The sequence below is a fragment of the Oncorhynchus keta genome, unplaced genomic scaffold (genome assembly GCF_023373465.1).
Source record: "Oncorhynchus keta strain PuntledgeMale-10-30-2019 unplaced genomic scaffold, Oket_V2 Un_contig_3083_pilon_pilon, whole genome shotgun sequence".
In the NCBI taxonomy this organism is placed as follows: domain Eukaryota; kingdom Metazoa; phylum Chordata; class Actinopteri; order Salmoniformes; family Salmonidae; genus Oncorhynchus; species Oncorhynchus keta.
In genome coordinates, this window is record NW_026287073.1 from 2,271 (window position 1) to 22,812 (window position 20,542).

At 42.6% G+C, this 20,542-nt stretch overlaps 2 long non-coding RNA genes across 8 annotated transcripts; one reads left to right on the forward strand and one right to left on the reverse strand.

Annotated features, from left to right (window-relative positions):
• Positions 1–13,074: 13,074 nt before the first annotated feature.
• LOC127923713 (uncharacterized) lies at positions 13,075–14,958 on the reverse strand. 3 transcript variants are annotated; one of them, XR_008115148.1, is made up of 5 exons: positions 14,710–14,958; positions 14,249–14,312; positions 13,575–13,638; positions 13,209–13,464; positions 13,075–13,118 (listed from the first exon to the last, which is right to left on the reverse strand). It is a non-coding gene; the product is annotated as an uncharacterized LOC127923713 (long non-coding RNA). The 3 variants fall into 3 exon arrangements; XR_008115149.1 differs by lacking the exons at positions 13,075–13,118; positions 14,249–14,312 and having other exon boundaries at positions 13,180–13,464; XR_008115147.1 differs by lacking the exons at positions 13,075–13,118; positions 13,575–13,638 and having other exon boundaries at positions 13,180–13,464.
• Positions 14,959–18,719: 3,761 nt separating this feature from the next.
• LOC127923712 (uncharacterized) lies at positions 18,720–19,891 on the forward strand. Of its 5 annotated transcripts, XR_008115146.1 has the most exons (4): positions 18,720–19,033; positions 19,254–19,333; positions 19,570–19,669; positions 19,843–19,891. It is a non-coding gene; the product is annotated as an uncharacterized LOC127923712 (long non-coding RNA). The 5 variants fall into 5 exon arrangements; XR_008115142.1 differs by lacking the exon at positions 19,843–19,891 and having other exon boundaries at positions 19,570–19,761; XR_008115145.1 differs by lacking the exon at positions 19,843–19,891 and having other exon boundaries at positions 19,610–19,761.
• Positions 19,892–20,542: the final 651 nt, after the last annotated feature.

The window sequence follows — 20,542 nt, forward strand, 5'->3', positions numbered from 1 at the left end:
AACCTCTACTAACAACCTCAGCCACAACAGGTAGAACCTCTTATAACCTCTACTAACAACCTCAGCCGCAACAGGTAGAACCTCTTATAATATGTTATAACAGGTGACTAACAGGCCTTATAACCTCTACTAACAACCTCAGCCACAACAGGTAGAACCTCTTATAACCTCTACTAACAACCTCAGCCACAACAGGTAGAACCCCTTATAATATGTTATAACAGGTGACTAACAGGCCTTATAACCTCTACTAACAACCTCAGCCACAACAGGTAGAACCTCTTATAACCTCTACTAACAACCTCAGCCACAACAGGTAGAACCTCTTATAACCTCTAATAACAACCTCAGCCACAACAGGTAGAACCTCTTATAATATGTTATAACAGGTGACTAACAGGCCTTATAACCTCTAATAACAACCTCAGCCACAACAGGTAGAACCTCTTATAACCTCTACTAACAACCTCAGCCACAACAGGTAGAACCCTTATAATATGTTATAACAGGTGACTAACAGGCCTTATAACCTCTACTAACAACCTCAGCCACAACAGGTAGAACCCCTTATAACCTCTACTAACAACCTCAGCCACAACAGGTAGAACCTCTTATAACCTCTACTAACAACCTCAGCCACAACAGGTAGAACCTCTTATAACCTCTAATAACAACCTCAGCCACAACAGGTAGAACCCCTTATGATATGTTATAACAGGTGACTAACAGGCCTTATAACCTCTACTAACAACCTCAGCCACAACAGGTAGAACCTCTTATAACCTCTAATAACAACCTCAGCCACAACAGGTAGAACCCTTATAACCTCTACTAACAACCTCAGCCACAACAGGTAGAACCCTTATAATATGTTATAACAGGTGACTAACAGGCCTTATAACCTCTAATAACAACCTCAGCCACAACAGGTAGAACCTCTTATAACCTCTAACAACAACCTCAGCCACAACAGGTAGAACCCCTTATAACCTCTACTAACAACCTCAGCCACAACAGGTAGAACCTCTTATAACCTCTAATAACAACCTCAGCCACAACAGGTAGAACCTCTTATAACCTCTAATAACAACCTCAGCCACAACAGGTAGAACCTCTTATAACCTCTACTAACAACCCCAGCCACAACAGGTAGAACTTCTTATAATATGTTATAACAGGTGACTAACAGGCCTTATAACCTCTAATAACAACCTCAGCCACAACAGATAGAACCTCTTATAACCTCTACTAACAACCTCAGCCACAACAGGTAGAACCTCGTATAATATGTTATAACAGGTGACTAACAGGCCTTATAACCTCTAATAACAACCTCAGCTACAACAGGTAGAACCTCTTATAATATGTTATAACAGGTGACTAACAGGCCTTATAACCTCTACTAACAACCTCAGCCACAACAGGTAGAACCCCTTATAACCTCTACTAACAACCTCAGCCACAACAGGTAGAACCTCTTATAATATGTTATAACAGGTGACTAACAGGCCTTATAACCTCTAATAACAACCTCAGCCACAACAGGTAGAACCTCTTATAACCTCTACTAACAACCTCAGCCACAACAGGTAGAACCTCTTATAATATGTTATAACAGGTGACTAACAGGCCTTATAACCTCTACTAACAACCTCAGCCACAACAGGTAGAACCTCTTATAACCTCTACTAACAACCTCAGCCACAACAGGTAGAACCTCTTATAATATGTTATAACAGGTGACTAACAGGCCTTATAACCTCTACTAACAACCTCAGCCACAACAGGTAGAACCTCTTATAATATGTTATAACAGGTGACTAACAGGCCTTATAACCTCTACTAACAACCTCAGCCACAACAGGTAGAACCTCTTATAATATGTTATAACAGGTGACTAACAGGCCTTATAACCTCTAATAACACCCTCAGCCACAACAGGTAGAACCCCTTATAACATGTTATAACAGGTGACTAACAGACCTTATAACCTCTAATAACAACCTCAGCCACAACAGGTAGAACCACTTATAATATGTTATAACAGGTGACTAACAGGCCTTATAACCTCTAATAACAACCTCAGCCACAACAGGTAGAACCTCTTATAACCTCTACTGACAACCTCAGCCACAACAGGTAGAACCTCTTATAACCTCTAATAACAACCTCAGCCACAACAGGTAGAACCCTTATGATATGTTATAACAGGTGACTAACAGGCCTTATAACCTCTACTAACAACCTCAGCCACAACAGGTAGAACCTCTTATAACCTCTAACAACAACCTCAGCCACAACAGGTAGAACCCCTTATAATATGTTATAACAGGTGACTAACAGGCCTTATAACCTCTACTAACAACCTCAGCCACAACAGGTAGAACCTCTTATAACCTCTAATAACAACCTCAGCCACAACAGGTAGAACCTCTTATAACCTCTAATAACAACCTCAGCCACAACAGGTAGAACCCCTTATAACCTCTAATAACAACCTCAGCCACAACAGGTAGAACCTCTTATAACCTCTACTAACAACCTCAGCCACAACAGGTAGAACCCTTATAACCTCTACTAACAACCTCAGCCACAACAGGTAGAACCCCTTATAATATGTTATAACAGGTGACTAACAGGCCTTATAACCTCTAATAACAACCTCAGCCACAACAGGTAGAACCTCTTATAACCTCTACTAACAACCTCAGCCACAACAGGTAGAACCCCTTATAACCTCTACTAACAACCTCAGCCACAACAGGTAGAACCTCTTATAACCTCTACTAACAACCTCAGCCACAACAGGTAGAACCCCTTATAACCTCTACTAACAACCTCAGCCACAACAGGTAGAACCCCTTATAATATGTTATAACAGGTGACTAACAGGCCTTATAACCTCTAATAACAACCTCAGCCACAACAGGTAGAACCTCTTATAACCTCTACTAACAACCTCAGCCACAACAGGTAGAACCCTTATAACCTCTAATAACAACCTCAGCCACAACAGGTAGAACCCTTATAACCTCTAATAACAACCTCAGCCACAACAGGTAGAACCTCTTATAACCTCTACTAACAACCTCAGCCACAACAGGTAGAACCTCTTATAACCTCTACTAACAACCTCAGCCACAACAGGAAGAACCTCTTATAACCTCTAACAACACCCTCAGCCACAACAGGTAGAACCCTTATAATATGTTATAACAGGTGACTAACAGGCCTTATAACCTCTACTAACAACCTCAGCCACAACAGGTAGAACCTCTTATAACCTCTACTAACAACCTCAGCCACAACAGGTAGAACCCTTATAACCTCTACTAACAACCTCAGCCACAACAGGTAGAACCTCTATATATGTTATAACAGGTGACTAACAGGCCTTATAACCTCTACTAACAACCTCAGCCACAACAGGTAGAACCCCAGTATAACCTCTACTAACAACCTCAGCCACAACAGGTAGAACCTCTTATAACCTCTAATAACAACCTCAGCCACAACAGGTAGAACCCCTTATATTATGTTATAACAGGTGACTAAAAGGCCTTATAACCTCTACTAACAACCTCAGCCACAACAGGTAGAACCTCTTATAACCTCTACTAACAACCTCAGCCACAACAGGTAGAACCTCTTATAACCTCTAATAACAACCCCAGCCACAACAGGTAGAACCCCTTATAATATGTTATAACAGGTGACTAACAGATCTTATAACCTCTACTAACAACCTCAGCCACAACAGGTAGAACCTCTTATAACCTCTACTAACAACCTCAGCCACAACAGGTAGAACCTCTTATAACCTCTAATAACAACCTCAGCCTCAACAGGTAGAACCTCTTATAACCTCTACTAACAACCTCACCACAACAGGTAGAACCTCTTATAATAATTTATAATAGGTCACTAACAGGTCTTATAACCTCTACTAACAACCTCAGCCACAACAGGTAGAACCCCTTATAACCTCTAATAACAACCTCAGCCACAACAGGTAGAACCCTTATAACCTCTACTAACAACCTCAGCCACAACAGGTAGAACCTCTTATAATATGTTATAACAGGTGACTAACAGGCCTTATAACCTCTAATAACAACCTCAGCCACAACAGGTAGAACCCCTTATATTATGTTATAACAGGTGACTAACAGGCCTTATAACCTCTACTAACAACCTCAGCCACAACAGGTAGAACCTCTTATAACCTCTACTAACAACCCCAGCCACAACAGGTAGAACCCCTTATAATATGTTATAACAGGTGACTAACAGATCTTATAACCTCTACTAACAACCTCAGCCACAACAGGTAGAACCTCTTATAACCTCTACTAACAACCTCAGCCACAACAGGTAGAACCTCTTATAACCTCTAATAACAACCTCAGCCTCAACAGGTAGAACCTCTTATAACCTCTACTAACAACCTCAGCCACAACAGGTAGAACCCCTTATAATATGTTATAACAGGTGACTAACAGGCCTTATAACCTCTAATAACAACCTCAGCCACAACAGGTAGAACCTCTATAACCTCTACTAACAACCTCAGCCACAACAGGTAGAACCCTTATAACCTCTACTAACAACCTCAGCCACAACAGGTAGAACCACCTGTTATAATATGTTATAACAGGTGACTAACAGGCCTTATAACCTCTAATAACAACCTCAGCCACAACAGGTAGAACCTCTTATAATATGTTATAACAGGTGACTAACAGGCCTTATAACCTCTAATAACCTCAGCCACAACAGGTAGAACCCCTTATAACCTCTAATAACAACCTCAGCCACAACAGGTAGAACCCTTATAATATGTTATAACAGGTGACTAACAGGCCTTATAACCTCTACTAACAACCTCAGCCACAACAGGTAGAACCACTTATAATATGTTATAACAGGTGACTAACAGGCCTTATAACCTCTCTAATAACCTCAGCCACAACAGGTAGAACCCTTATAACCTCTAATAACAACCTCAGCCACAACAGGTAGAACCCCTTGTAATATGTTATAACAGGTGACTAACAGGCCTTATAACCTCTACTAACAACCTCAGCCACAACAGGTAGAACCACTTATAACCTCTACTAACAACCTCAGCCACAACAGGTAGAACCCTTATAATATGTTATAACAGGTGACTAACAGGCCTTATAACCTCTAACAACCTCAGCCACAACAGGTAGAACCCTTATAACCTCTACTAACAACCTCAGCCACAACAGGTAGAACCACTTATAACCTCTAACAACAACCTCAGCCACAACAGGTAGAACCTCTTATAACCTCTACTAACAACCTCAGCCACAACAGGTAGAACCTCTTATAATATGTTATAACAGGTGAATAACAGGCCTTATAACCTCTAACAACCTCAGCCACAACAGGTAGAACCCCTTATAACCTCTACTAACAACCTCAGCCACAACAGGTAGAACCCTTATAACCTCTACTAACAACCTCAGCCACAACAGGTAGAACCCTTATAATATGTTATAACAGGTGACTAACAGACCTTATAACCTCTAATAACAACCTCAGCCACAACAGGTAGAACCACTTATAACCTCTACTAACAACCTCAGCCACAACAGGTAGAACCCTTATAACCTCTACTAACAACCTCAGCCACAACAGGTAGAACCCTTATAATATGTTATAACAGGTGACTAACAGGCCTTATAACCTCTAATAACAACCTCAGCCACAACAGGTAGAACCCTTATAACCTCTACTAACAACCTCAGCCACAACAGGTAGAACCTCTTATAATATGTTATAACAGGTGACTAACAGACCTTATAACCTCTACTAACAACCTCAGCCACAACAGGTAGAACCCCTTATAACCTCTACTAACAACCTCAGCCACAACAGGTAGAACCCCTTATAACCTCTACTAACAACCTCAGCCACAACAGGTAGAACCCTTATAATATGTTATAACAGGTGACTAACAGGCCTTATAACCTCTACTAACAACCTCAGCCACAACAGGTAGAACCTCTTATAACCTCTACTAACAACCTCAGCCACAACAGAACCTCTTATAATATGTTATAACAGGTGACTAACAGGCCTTATAACCTCTACTAACAACCTCAGCCACAACAGGTAGAACCTCTTATAACCTCTACTAACAACCTCAGCCACAACAGGTAGAACCCTCTTATAACCTCTAATAACAACCTCAGCCACAACAGGTAGAACCTCTTATAACCTCTAATAACAACCTCAGCCACAACAGGTAGAACCTCTTATAATATGTTATAACAGGTGACTAACAGGCCTTATAACCTACTAACAACCTCAGCCACAACAGGTAGAACCCTTATAACCTCTAATAACAACTCAGCCACAACAGGTAGAACCCCTTATAATATGTTATAACAGGTGACTAACAGGCCTTATAACCTCTACTAACAACCTCAGCCGCAACAGGTAGAACCACTTATAATATGTTATAACAGGTGACTAACAGGCCTTATAACCTCTAATAACCTCAGCCACAACAGGTAGAACCCTTATAACCTCTAATAACAACCTCAGCCACAACAGGTAGAACCCTTGTAATATGTTATAACAGGTGACTAACAGGCCTTATAACCTCTACTAACAACCTCAGCCACAACAGGTAGAACAGGCCTTATAACCTCTACTAACAACCTCAGCCACAACAGGTAGAACCCTTATAATATGTTATAACAGGTGACTAACAGGCCTTATAACCTCTAACAACCTCAGCCACAACAGGTAGAACCCCTTATAACCTCTACTAACAACCTCAGCCACAACAGGTAGAACCCTTATAACCTCTAACAACAACCTCAGCCACAACAGGTAGAACCTCTTATAACCTCTACTAACAACCTCAGCCACAACAGGTAGAACCTCTTATAATATGTTATAACAGGTGAATAACAGGCCTTATAACCTCTAACAACCTCAGCCACAACAGGTAGAACCCCTTATAACCTCTACTAACAACCTCAGCCACAACAGGTAGAACCCCTTATAACCTCTACTAACAACCTCAGCCACAACAGGTAGAACCCCTTATAATATGTTATAACAGGTGACTAACAGACCTTATAACCTCTAATAACAACCTCAGCCACAACAGGTAGAACCACTTATAACCTCTAACAACAACCTCAGCCACAACAGGTAGAACCCCTTATAACCTCTACTAACAACCTCAGCCACAACAGGTAGAACCACTTATAATATGTTATAACAGGTGACTAACAGGCCTTATAACCTCTAATAACAACCTCAGCCACAACAGGTAGAACCTCTTATAACCTCTAACAACAACCTCAGCCACAACAGGTAGAACCCCTTATAATATGTTATAACAGGTGACTAACAGGCCTTATAACCTCTACTAACAACCTCAGCCACAACAGGTAGAACCTCTTATAACCTCTAATAACAACCTCAGCCACAACAGGTAGAACCTCTTATAACCTCTACTAACAACCTCAGCCACAACAGGTAGAACCCTTATAATATGTTATAACAGGTGACTAACAGGCCTTATAACCTCTACTAACAACCTCAGCCACAACAGGTAGAACCTCTTATAACCTCTACTAACAACCTCAGCCACAACAGGTAGAACCTCTTATAATATGTTATAACAGGTGACTAACAGGCCTTATAACCTCTACTAACAACCTCAGCCACAACAGGTAGAACCTCTTATAACCTCTACTAACAACCTCAGCCACAACAGGTAGAACCTCTTATAACCTCTAATAACAACCTCAGCCACAACAGGTAGAACCTCTTATAACCTCTACTAACAACCTCAGCCACAACAGGTAGAACCCCTTATAATATGTTATAACAGGTGACTAACAGGCCTTATAACCTCTACTAACAACCTCAGCCACAACAGGTAGAACCTCTTATAACCTCTACTAACAACCTCAGCCACAACAGGTAGAACCTCTTATAACCTCTAATAACAACCTCAGCCACAACAGGTAGAACCTCTTATAACCTCTACTAACAACCTCAGCCACAACAGGTAGAACCCCTTATAATATGTTATAACAGGTGACTAACAGGCCTTATAACCTCTAATAACAACCTCAGCCACAACAGGTAGAACCTCTTATAACCTCTACTAACAACCTCAGCCACAACAGGTAGAACCCCTTATAACCTCTACTAACAACCTCAGCCACAACAGGTAGAACCCCTTATAATATGTTATAACAGGTGACTAACAGGCCTTATAACCTCTAATAACAACCTCAGCCACAACAGGTAGAACCTCTTATAACCTCTACTAACACCCTCAGCCACAACAGGTAGAACCCCTTATAATATGTTATAACAGGTGACTAACAGGCCTTATAACCTCTACTAACAACCTCAGCCACAACAGGTAGAACCACTTATAACCTCTAATAACAACCTCAGCCACGACAGGTAGAACCACTTATAACCTCTACTAACAACCTCAGCCACGACAGGTAGAACCTCTTATAACCTCTAATAACAACCTCAGCCACGACAGGTAGAACCACTTATAACCTCTACTAACAACCTCAGCCACAACAGGTAGAACCCCTTATAATATGTTATAACAGGTGACTAACAGGCCTTATAACCTCTAATAACAACCTCAGCCACAACAGGTAGAATCTCTTATAACCTCTACTAACAACCTCAGCCACAACAGGTAGAACCTCTTATAACCTCTAACAACCTCAGCCACAACAGGTAGAACCTCTTATAACCTCTACTAACAACCTCAGCCACAACAGGTAGAACCTCTTATAACCTCTAACAACCTCAGCCACAACAGGTAGAACCTCTATAACCTCTACTAACAACCTCAGCCACAACAGGTAGAACCCCTTATAATATGTTATAACAGGTGACTAACAGGCCTTATAACCTCTAATAACAACCTCAGCCACAACAGGTAGAACCTCTTATAACCTCTAATAACAACCTCAGCCACAACAGGTAGAACCCCTTATAACCTCTAATAACAACCTCAGCCACAACAGGTAGAACCCCTTATAATATGTTATAACAGGTGACTAACAGGCCTTATAACCTCTACTAACAACCTCAGCCACAACAGGTAGAACCTCTTATAACCTCTACTAACAACCTCAGCCACAACAGGTAGAACCTCTTATAATATGTTATAACAGGTGACTAACAGGCCTTATAACCTCTAATAACAACCTCAGCCACAACAGGTAGAACCACTTATAATATGTTATAACAGGCCTATAACCTCTACTAACAACCTCAGCCACAACAGGTAGAACTCCCTTATAACCTCTAATAACAACCTCAGCCACAACAGGTAGAACTCTTATAACCTCTACTAACACCCTCAGCCACAACAGGGTAGAACCTCTTATAATATGTTATAACAGGTGACTAACAGGCCTTATAACCTCTACTAACAACCTCAGCCACAACAGGTAGAACCCTTATAACCTCTACTAACAACCTCAGCCACAACAGGTAGAACCTCTTATAACCTCTACTAACAACCTCAGCCACAACAGGTAGAACCTCTTATAATATGTTATAACAGGTGACTAACAGGCCTTATAACCTCTACTAACAACCTCAGCCACAACAGGTAGAACCCCTTATAACCTCTACTAACAACCTCAGCCACAACAGGTAGAACCCCTTATAACCTCTACTAACAACCTCAGCCACAACAGGTAGAACCCCTTATAACCTCTACTAACAACCTCAGCCACAACAGGTAGAACCCCTTATAACCTCTACTAACAACCTCAGCCACAACAGGTAGAACCTCTTATAATATGTTATAACAGGTGACTAACAGGCCTTATAACCTCTACTAACAACCTCAGCCACAACAGGTAGAACCCCTTATAACCTCTACTAACAACCTCAGCCACAACAGGTAGAACCACTTATAACCTCTAATAACAACCTCAGCCACGACAGGTAGAACCACTTATAACCTCTACTAACAACCTCAGCCACGACAGGTAGAACCTCTTATAACCTCTAATAACAACCTCAGCCACGACAGGTAGAACCACTTATAACCTCTACTAACAACCTCAGCCACAACAGGTAGAACCTCTTATAACCTCTAACAACCTCAGCCACAACAGGTAGAACCTCTTATAATATGTTATAACAGGTGACTAACAGGCCTTATAACCTCTACTAACAACCTCAGCCACAACAGGTAGAACCCTTATAACCTCTACTAACAACCTCAGCCACAACAGGTAGAACCCCTTATAACCTCTACTAACAACCTCAGCCACAACCGGTAGAACCCCTTATAATATGTTATAACAGGTGACTAACAGGCCTTATAACCTCTACTAACAACCTCAGCCACAACAGGTAGAACCTCTTATAACCTCTAATAACACCCTCAGCCACAATAGGTAGAACCCTTATAATATGTTATAACAGGTGACTAACAGGCCTTATAACCTCTAATAACAACCTCAGCCACAACAGGTAGAACCTCTTATAATATGTTATAACAGGTGACTAACAGACCTTATAACCTCTAATAACAACCTCAGCCACAACAGGTAGAACCTCTTATAACCTCTAACAACAACCTCAGCCACAACAGGTAGAACCCCTTATAACCTCTAATAACAACCTCAGCCACAACAGGTAGAACCTCTTATAACCTCTAATAACAACCTCAGCCACAACAGGTAGAACCTCTTATAACCTCTACTAACAACCTCAGCCACAACAGGTAGAACCTCTTATAACCTCTACTAACAACCTCAGCCACAACAGGTAGAACCCCTTATAATATGTTATAACAGGTGACTAACAGGCCTTATAACCTCTAATAACAACCTCAGCCACAACAGGTAGAACCCCTTATAACCTCTACTAACAACCTCAGCCACAACAGGTAGAACCCCTTATAATATGTTATAACAGGTGACTAACAGGCCTTATAACCTCTACTAACAACCTCAGCCACAACAGGTAGAACCCCTTATAACCTCTACTAACAACCTCAGCCACAACAGGTAGAACCTCTTATAACCTCTACTAACAACCTCAGCCACAACAGGTAGAACCCCTTATAATATGTTATAACAGGTGACTAACAGGCCTTATAACCTCTACTAACAACCTCAGCCACAACAGGTAGAACCACTTATAATATGTTATAACAGGTGACTAACAGGCCTTATAACCTCTACTAACAACCTCAGCCACAACAGGTAGAACCTCTTATAACCTCTACTAACACCCTCAGCCACAACAGGGTAGAACCTCTTATAATATGTACTAACAGGCCTTATAACTTAAGCTATAACAGGATATAAATATATCATACATACAGGGCCTTCGGAAAGTATTCAGACCCCTTGACTTTTTCCACATTTTGATACTTTACAGCCTTATTTTAAAATGGATTAAATATTATTTTGTCTCTTACACACAATACCCTATAATGACATCACAATACCCTATAATGACATCACAATACCTTATAATGACATCACAATACCCTATAAGGACATCACAATACCCTGTAAGGACAAAAGTGAATACAGGTTTTTAGAAATGTTTGCAAATGTATTAAAATAAAGAACTGAAATACCTTCTTTACATAAGTATTCAGACTATTTGCTATGAGATGTGAAATTAAGCTCAAGTGCTTGATCATCCTGTGGTCCTTCTGTGGCTCAGTTGGTAGAGCATGGCGCTTGTAACGCCAGGGTAGTGGGTTCGATTCCCGGGACCACCCATACGTAGAATGTATGCACACATGACTGTAAGTCGCTTTGGATAAAAGCGTCAGCTAAATGGCATATATTATTATTATTATTATTATATATTATCCTTGATCTAGATTCTCTTTGCCCTGAATGCCAAGCGTTACATCTGGAGGAAACCTGGCACCATCCCTACGGTGAAGCATGGTGGTGGCAGCATCATGCTGTGGGGGGATGTTTTTAGCAGCAGGGACTGGGAGACTAGTCAGGATCGAGGGAAAGATGAACGGAGAAAAGTACAAAGAGATCTTGATGTAAACCTGCTCCAGACCTCAGACTGGGGTCTAAGGTTCACCTTCCAACAGGACAACGACCTAAGCACACAGCCAAGACAACGGAGTGGCTTCGGGACAAGTCTCTGAATGTCCTTGAGTGGGCCAGCCAGAGCCCGGACTTGAACCCGATCAAACACCTCTGGAGAGACCTGAAAATAGCTGTGGAGTAATGCTCCCATCCAACCTGACAGAGCTTGAGAGGATCTGCAGAGAAGAATGGGAGAAACTCCCCAAATACAGGTGTACCAAGCTTGTTGAACCATACCCAAAGAACACTTGAGGCTGTAATCGCTGCCAAAGGTGCTTCAACAAAGTACTGAGTAAAAGGGTCAGAATACCTATGTGATATTTCAGTGTTTTATTTGTAAAAATTAGCAAACATGAATAAAAACATTTTTGCTTTTGTCATTATGGGGTATTGTGATGTCATTATGGGGTATTGTGATGTCATTATGGGGTATTGTGATGTCATTATGGGGTATTGTGATGTCATTATGGGGTATTGTGATGTCATTATGGGGTATTGTGATGTCATTATGGGGTATTGTGATGTCATTATGGGGTATTGTGATGTCATTATGGTGTATTGTGATGTCATTATGGGGTATTGTGATGTCATTATGGTGTATTGTGATGTCATTATGGTGTATTGTGATGTCATTATGGGTTATTGTGATGTCATTATGGTGTATTGTGATGTCATTATGGTGTATTGTGATGTCATTATGGGGTATTGTGATGTCATTATGGGGTATTGTGATGTCATTATGGGGTATTGTGATGTCATTATGGGGTATTGTGATGTCATTATGGGGTATTGTGATGTCATTATGGGGTATTGTGATGTCATTATGGGGTATTGTGTGTAGATTGAGGGGGAAAACATATTGAATCCATTTGAAAATAAGGCTGTAACGTGAAAGTCGAGGGGTCTGAATACTTTCCGAAGGCCCTCCTCCTAACCTAATACCGACCCTCCTCCTCCTAACCTAATACCGACCCTCCTCCTCCTCCTCCTAACCTAATACCGACCCTCCTCCTCCTCCTCCTCCTAACCTAATACCGACCCTCCTCCTCCTAACCTAATACCGACCCTCCTCCTCCTCCTAACCTAATACCGACCCTCCTCCTCCTCCTCCTAACCTAATACCGACCCTCCTCCTCCTCCTCCTAACCTAATACCGACCCTCCTCCTCCTCCTCCTAACCTAATACCGACCCTCCTCCTCCTCCTCCTAACCTAATACCGACCCTCCTCCTCCTCCTCCTAACCTAATACCGACCCTCCTCCTCCTCCTCCTAACCTAATACCGACCCTCCTCCTCCTCCTCCTAACCTAATACCGACCCTCCTCCTCCTCCTCCTAACCTAATACCGACCCTCCTCCTCCTCCTAACCTAATACCGACCCTCCTCCTCCTCACCTAATACCGACCCTCCTCCTCCTAACCTAATACCGACCCTCCTCCTCCTCCTAACCTAATACCGACCCTCCTCCTCCTCCTCCTAACCTAATACCGACCCTCCTCCTCCTCCTCCTAACCTAATACCGACCCTCCTCCTCCTCCTAACCTAATACCGACCCTCCTCCTCCTCCTCCTAACCTAATACCGAACCCTCCTCCTCCTAACCTAATACCGACCCTCCTCCTCCTAACCTAATACCGACCCTCCTCCTCCTAACCTAATACCGACCCCCTCCTCCTCCTCCTAACCTAATACCGACCCTCCTCCTCCTAACCTAATACCGACCCTCCTCCTCCTAACCTAATACCGACCCTCCTCCTCCTAACCTAATACCGACCCTCCTCCTCCTAACCTAATACCGACCCTCCTCCTCCTCCTAACCTAATACCGACCCTCCTCCTCCTCCTCCTAACCTAATACCGACCCTCCTCCTCCTCTCCTAACCTAATACCGCCCCTCCTCCTCCTCCTCACCTAATACCGACCCTCCTCCTCCTCCTCCTAACCTAATACCGACTCCTCTCCTCCTCCTCCCAGCATCGATGCCATCCCTAACCAGTTGTTTATCAACCTGCCTTATAACCTAATACCGACCCTCCTCCTCCTCCCAGCATCGATGCCATCCCTAACCAGTTGTTTATCAACCTGCCTTATAACCTAATACCGACCCCCTCCTCCTCCTCCTAACCTAATACCGACCCTCCTCCTCCTCCTCCTAACCTAATACCGACCCTCCTCCTCCTCCTCCTAACCTAATACCGACCCTCCTCCTCCTCCCAGCATCGATGCCATCCCTAACCAGTTGTTTATCAACCTGCCTTATAACCTAATACCGACCCTCCTCCTCCTCCCCAGCATCGATGCCATCCCTAACCAGTTGTTTATCAACCTGCCTTATAACCTAATACCTTCCTCCTCCCAGCATCGATGCCATCCCTAACCAGTTGTTTATCAACCTGCCTTATAACCTAATACCTTCCCTCCTCCCAGCATCGATGCCATCCCTAACCAGTTGTTTATCAACCTGCCTTATAATCTAATTACCGACCCTCCTCCTCCTCCTCCTCCTCCCAGCATCGATGCCATCCCTAACCAGTTGTTTATCAACCTGCCTTATAACCTAATACCGACCCTCCTCCTCCTCCTAACCTAATACCGACCCTCCTCCTCCTCCTCCTAACCTAATACCGACCCTCCTCCTCCTCCTCCTAACCTAATACCGACCCTCCTCCTCCTCCTCCCAGCATCGATGCCATCCCTAACCAGTTGTTTATCAACCTGCCTTATAACCTAATACCGACCCTCCTCCTCCCAGCATCGATGCCATCCCAAACCAGTTGTTTATCAACCTGCCTTATAACCTAATACCTTCCCTCCTCCTCCTCCCAGCATCGATGCCATCCCTAACCAGTTGTTTATCAACCTGCCTTATAACCTTCCTCCTCCTCCTCCCAGCATCGATGCCATCCCTAACCAGTTGTTCATCAACCTGACTGACCTGCTGTACCTGGACCTGAGTGACAACAAGCTGGACAGCCTCCCCCCTCAGATGAGACGCCTCGTCCACCTGCAGACCCTCATCCTGAACAACAATCCCCTGATGCACGCCCAGCTACGGTACCACACATTATAACACATTATAACCATCTGAATGCACGCCCAGCTACGGTACCACACATTATAACACATTATAACCATCTGAATGCACGCCCAGCTACGGTACCACACATTATAACACATTATAACCATCTGAATGCACGCCCAGCTACGGTACCACACATTATAACACATTATAACCATCTGAATGCACGCCCAGCTACGGTACCACACATTATAACACATTATAACCATCTGAATGCACGCCCAGCTACGGTACCACACATTATAACACATTATAACCATCTGAATGCACGCCCAGCTACGGTACGACACATTATAACACATTATAACCATCTGAATGCACGCCCAGCTACGGTACCACACATTATAACACATTATAACCATCTGAATGCACGCCCAGCTACGGTACCAAGCATTATAACCATCTGAATGCACGCCCAGCTACGGTACCACACATTATAACACATTATAACCATCTGAATGCACGCCCAGCTACGGTACCACCACACATTATAACACATTATAACCATCTGAATGCACGCCCAGCTACGGTACCACACATTATAACACATTATAACCATCTGAATGCACGCCCAGCTACGGTACCACACATTATAACACATTATAACCATCTGAATGCACGCCCAGCTACGGTACCACACATTATAACACATTATAACCATCTGAATGCACGCCCAGCTACGGTACCACACATTATAACACATTATAACCATCTGAATGCACGCCCAGCTACGGTACCACACATTATAACACATTATAACCATCTGAATGCACGCCAGCTACGGTACCACACATTATAACACATTATAACCATCTGAATGCACGCCCAGCTACGGTACCACACATTATAACACATTATAACCATCTGAATGCACGCCCAGCTACGGTACCACACATTATAACACATTATAACCATCTGAATGCACGCCCAGCTACGGTACCACACATTATAACACATTATAACCATCTGAATGCACGCCCAGCTACGGTGCCACACATTATAACACATTATAACCATCTGAATGCACGCCCAGCTACGGTACCACACATTATAACACATTATAACCATCTGAATGCACGCCCAGCTACGGTACCACACATTATAACACATTATAACCATCTGAATGCACGCCCAGCTACGGTACACACACATTATAACACATTATAACCATCTGAATGCACGCCCAGCTACGGTACCACACATTATAACACATTATAACCATCTGAATGCACGCCCAGCTACGGTACCACACATTATAACACATTATAACCATCTGAATGCACGCCCAGCTACGGTACCAAGCATTATAACACATTATAACCATCTGAATGCACGCCCAGCTACGGTACGACGCATTATAACACATTATAACCATCTGAATGCACGCCCAGCTACGGTACCACACATTATAACACATTATAAACCATCTGAATGCACGCCCAGCTACGGTACCACACATTATAACACATTATAACCATCTGAATGCACGCCCAGCTACGGTACAACACATTATAACACATTATAACCATCTGAATGCACGCCCAGCTACGGTACCACACATTATAACACATTATAACCATCTGAATGCACGCCCAGCTACGGTACCACACATTATAACACATTATAACCATCTGAATGCACGCCCAGCTACGGTACCACACATTATAACACATTATAACCATCTGAATGCACGCCCAGCTACGGTACCACATTATAACACATTATAACCATCTGAATGCACGCCCAGCTACGGTACCACACATTATAACACATTATAACCATCTGAATGCACGCCCAGCTACGGTACCACACATTATAACACATTATAACCATCTGAATGCACGCCCAGCTACGGTACCAAGCATTATAACACATTATAACCATCTGAATGCACGCCCAGCTACGGTACCACACATTATAACACATTATAAACCATCTGAATGCACGCCCAGCTACGGTACCAACATTATAACACATTATAACCATCTGAATGCACGCCCAGCTACGGTACCACACATTATAACACATTATAACCATCTGAATGCACGCCCAGCTACGGTACCACACATTATAACACATTATAACCATCTGAATGCACGCCCAGCTACGGTACCACACATTATAACACATTATAACCATCTGAATGCACGCCCAGCTACGGTACCACACATTATAACACATTATAACCATCTGAATGCACGCCCAGCTACGGTACCACACATTATAACACATTATAACCATCTGAATGCACGCCAGCTACGGTACCACACATTATAACACATTATAACCATCTGAATGCACGCCCAGCTACGGTACCACACATTATAACACATTATAACCATCTGAATGCACGCCCAGCTACGGTACCACACATTATAACACATTATAACCATCTGAATGCACGCCCAGCTACGGTACCACACATTATAACACATTATAACCATCTGAATGCACGCCCAGCTACGGTACCACACATTATAACACATTATAACCATCTGAATGCACGCCCAGCTACGGTACCACACATTATAACACATTATAACCATCTGAATGCACGCCCAGCTACGGTACCACACATTATAACACATTATAACCATCTGAATGCACGCCCAGCTACGGTACCACACATTATAACACATTATAACCATCTGAATGCACGCCCAGCTACGGTACCACACATTATAACCATCTGAATGCACGCCCAGCTACGGTACCACACATTATAACACATTATAACCATCTGAATGCACGCCCAGCTACGGTACCACACATTATAACACATTATAACCATCTGAATGCACGCCCAGCTACGGTACCACACATTATAACACATTATAACCATCTGAATGCACGCCCAGCTACGGTACCACACATTATAACACATTATAACCATCTGAATGCACGCCCAGCTACTGTACAAAGCTTTATAACACATTATAACACCTTAATACACATTATAACCCCTGATGCACACCCAGCTATAATATGAAGGTTTATAACACCTTAATACACATTATAACCCCTGATGCACGCCCAGCTATAATATGAAGGTTTATAACCCCTGATCTACTCCCACCTATAATATGAAGGTTTATAACCCCCTGATGCACGCCCAGCTATAATATGAAGGTTTATAACCCCCTGATCTACTCCCCAGCTATAATATGAAGGTTTATAACCCCTGATCTACTCCCACCTATAATATGAAGGTTTATAACCCCTGATGCACGCCCAGCTATAATATGAAGGTTTATAACACCTTAATACACATTATAACCCCTGATGCACTCCCAGCTATAATATCAAGGTTTATAACCCCTGATCTACTCCCAGCTATAACATGAAGGTTTATAACCCCTGATGCACGCCCAGCTATAATATGAAGGTTTATAACCCCTGATGCATGCCCAGCTATAATATGAAGGTTTATTTAATACACACCCCCTGATGCACGCCCAGCTATAATATGAAGGTTTAGAACCCCTGATCTACGCCCAGCTATAATATGAAGGTTTATAACACCTTAATACACATTATAACCCCCCGATTCACGCCCAGCTATAATATGAAGGTTTATAACCCCCTGATGCACGCCCAGCTATAATATGAAGGTTTATAACACCTTAATACACATTATAACCCCCTGATGCACGCCCAGCTATAATATGAAGGTTTATAACCCCCTGATGCACGCCCAGCTATAATATGAAGGTTTATAACCCCCTGATGCACGCCCAGCTATAATATGAAGGTTTATAACCCCCTGATGCACGCCCAGCTATAATATGAAGGTTTATAACCCCCTGATGCACGCCCAGCTATAATATGAAGGTTTATAACACCTTAATACACATTATAACCCCCCGATGCACGCCCAGCTATAATATGAAGGTTTATAACACCTTAATACACATTATAACCCCCTGATGCACACCCAGCTATAATATGAAGGTTTATAACCCCCTGATCTACTCCCAGCTATAATAGGAAGGTTTATAACACCTTAATACACTTTATAACCCCCTGATGCACGCCCAGCTATAATATGAAGGTTTATAACCCCCTGATCTACGCCCAGCTATAATATGAAGGTTTATAACCCCCTGATGCACGCCCAGCTATAATATGAAGGTTTATAACACCTTAATACACATTATAACCCCTGATGCACGCCCAGCTATAATATCAAGGTTTATAACCCCTGATCTACTCCCAGCTATAACATGAAGGTTTATAACCCCCTGATGCACGCCCAGCTATAATATGAAGGTTTATAACCCCTGATGCATGCCCAGCTATAATATGAAGGTTTATAACACCGTAATACACATTATAACCCCTGATGCACGCCCAGCTATAATATGAAGGTTTATAACCCCCTGATCTACGCCCAGCTATAATATGAAGGTTTATAACACCTTAATACACATTATAACCCCCTGATGCACGCCCAGCTATAATATGAAGGTTTATAACCCCCTGATGCACGCCCAGCTATAATATGAAGGTTTATAACACCTTAATACACATTATAACCCCCCGATTCACGCCCAGCTATAATATGAAGGTTTATAATGATGCACGCCCAGCTATATATGAAGGTTTATAACCCCTGATGCACGCCCAGCTATAATATGAAGGTTTATAACCCCTGATGCACGCCCAGCTATAATATGAAGGTTTATAACACCTTAATACACATTATAACCCCTGATGCACGCCCCAGCTATAATATGAAGGTTTATAACACCTTAATACACATTATAACCCCTGATGCACGCCCAGCTATAATATGAAGGTTTATAACCCCTGATGCACGCCCAGCTATAATATGAAGGTTTATAACCCCTGATGCATGCCCAGCTATAATATGAAGGTTTATAACACCTTAATACACATTATAACCCCTGATGCACGCCCAGCTATAATATGAAGGTTTATAACACCTAATACACATTATAACCCCTGATGCACGCCCAGCTATAATATGAAGGTTTATAACCCCTGATGCACGCCCAGCTATAATATGAAGGTTTATAACACCTTAATACACATTATAACCCCTGATGCACGCCCAGCTATAATATGAAGGTTTATAACACCTTAATACACATTATAACCCCTGATGCACGCCCAGCTATAATATGAAGGTTTATAACCCCTGATGCACGCCCAGCTATAATATGAAGGTTTATAACACCTTAATACACATTATAACCCCTGATGCACGCCCAGCTATAATATGAGGGTTTATAACCCCTAATGCACAAATCAAATCAAATCAAATCAAATTTATTTATATAGCTCCTTCGTACATCAGCTGATATCTCAAAGTGCTGT